The sequence below is a fragment of the Microtus ochrogaster genome, chromosome 16 (genome assembly GCF_000317375.1).
Source record: "Microtus ochrogaster isolate Prairie Vole_2 chromosome 16, MicOch1.0, whole genome shotgun sequence".
Lineage (NCBI taxonomy): Eukaryota > Metazoa > Chordata > Mammalia > Rodentia > Cricetidae > Microtus > Microtus ochrogaster.
The window spans coordinates 50,696,338-50,698,613 of NC_022018.1; positions in this window are offsets into that span (position 1 = coordinate 50,696,338).

Consider the following 2,276-nt stretch of genomic DNA (forward strand, 5'->3'; position numbering starts at 1 on the left):
ATTCATTCATCTCTCCAACTTTAAACATACATTTGATAGAGGCTCATTTTTAAGGCTTTAAATAAGCATATCCAAACTGCTTTTTTAAGACTTTGGAGGGGAAAAAGTAGGCTCAGTGGGGTGTGGTGGCTACTGCCTCTAATCCCAGCCCTTGGGAGATAGAGGCAGGAGGACCAGGTCTTCCCTACATCACAAGTTGGAGGCCAACCTGGGCTATGAGAATCACTAGTCTGTGTCTTGAGAGGGGAAAGGAAAGAAAAAGTCTGAGACAGAGTGACGGTCTAAAAACCGCCCACATTGAGAGGTAGTACTTTTGGGTTTTGAGGTGTGGGGAATTGAACCTGTAGCTTTGCACATGCTCTACTGTGGAACTCAACCCCAACCCCTAAGCATATTGGAGCTATTTTTAATATATGGGAATGTGCATCTCATTTTCATTTCTGAGAGCTGATTTTCTACTATAGTTTTATTCATGGAACATGGGGTCTTGTTGAGTTTTAGGAAATGTCTACAGTGCACAGCCAGAATGCTAGTCTAAGAGGCAGTATTTCCTTCATCCTGGAAACTCTCGTGTCTAGAGTCAGCTAATTCTTGTCCCATAGATTAATTTTTCTATTTCAAACTTCACAAAACTGGAATCATTCAATGTATGCCCTTTCAGTGTTTGGTGTCTTTCATTATATAAAATACTTTTAAAACAAAACAAAAGGGACTGGAGGAATGGTTCAGCAGTTAAGAGCACTGACTGTTCTTCCAGAGGATCTGGGTTCAATTCCCAGCACCCACATGGCAACTCACACCTATCTGTAACTCCGGTTTCAGGGGACCCAACACCCAGGGCAAAACACCAATGCACATAAATAATAAAAACAACAAAAATGAAACAAGCTGATCGTCGACATCACATGGATAGTGATCAATAGGGCATTTTGTTTTGACTGTATTGCTTACAGTACTGGACACTGAACCAAGGGCCTCATAAGAGCTAGGCAAGCACTAAACCACCAAACTGTATAATTAGCCCTGCTTTTGCCTTTCTTGGAGGTAGGGTCTCCCTAAGTTGCCCAGACTAACCTTGAGGTCACTCTACATTCCAACCAGACCATCAGTATGCTGTCCTCCTGCCTTGGTGTTGTACAAGCCCAGCCTGTTCAGTGTTGTGCTTAGACTTCTCAGTAGTGTTGCATCGTCTAGGTGCATGCCAGTTTGTTTCCACACTAGCATGTGGAAGGACATCTGTGTTGTAAATGTTGCCGTGTGAGTGAAAGTAGTAGTGATTCTGTGCGAGTGTCTTGTGCTCCATTTGTGTGGCCGAGTCGGTAGTAGACTCGTCACGTGGCAGAATTAGGTTTGATTCTGAAGGAGCTACTAGCTGGCGGCTGTGCTTGGACAAACGGTGGTGTCTCTGGTGTTTCTCTGCTGTGCTTGTGCTCATTCAGTCGTTGGGTATTGAGTAGTCTTCCTGACTGATCTACATAATCTAGATACACATACACTTTGAGTATTTTCCAAGTCTATATTCACCTTTCCATTTTCTTACACAAGGCAGAATAATGGCAGTATTGAAAGAGCTTTTGAGCTTCAGGGTCCTGATGCCTCACCCTTCTGAGTCCTGGGATTACGGGGTGCCCTTAACACCTGCCAAGAGTTTTCAACTGTTTGTTACTGTTCTGAGCAGTCTTTCACTGTGTAGCCCAGGTTGATGAATTCTAATTGACAACTTAAGTGTATTTACATGTATGTCCTGGAGTGTGTGTCCACTCTGGAATGGTTCATTTGGGTTAGTGCGCATTACCGTTTATGAGAACACTTATAATTGACTTAGGGAATTTGAAGACCATGGCTGATTCTTAGTTTCAGCGTCCAGGTAGGCCTCTGGATGGTAGAAGAAGAAAACAAGTACTAGGGCCTCGGAAAGAAAGTGGGCAAGTCCCCCTCAGATTGAGTTGGCTGCACTAGTGGGAACAGAGTCTAGGGAGGCACCTAGGGTGTGTTTCAGTCAGAGAGAACAGTTTGTATGTGGCATACCACGTTTTTCTTCCTCTGCTCTTTTCACTCAATAGGGAGCTGTTTGATTCTACAGCTCTGGTGTAGTCTGAGTACTGTCAGAATGCTGAGCATCTACTGCACAGCATCTGCTTCCTGTTCAAGGAGAGTGACGTTTGTTTCCAAATCTTGTCTGTGTTTTCTCGTGTGTTGTTGCCCCAGCTTGCTCAAGTCTCTATTAATGTAAGAGTTTCTTTGGAATGTGTCCTGGAGATTAGAGCTGCTAGGCA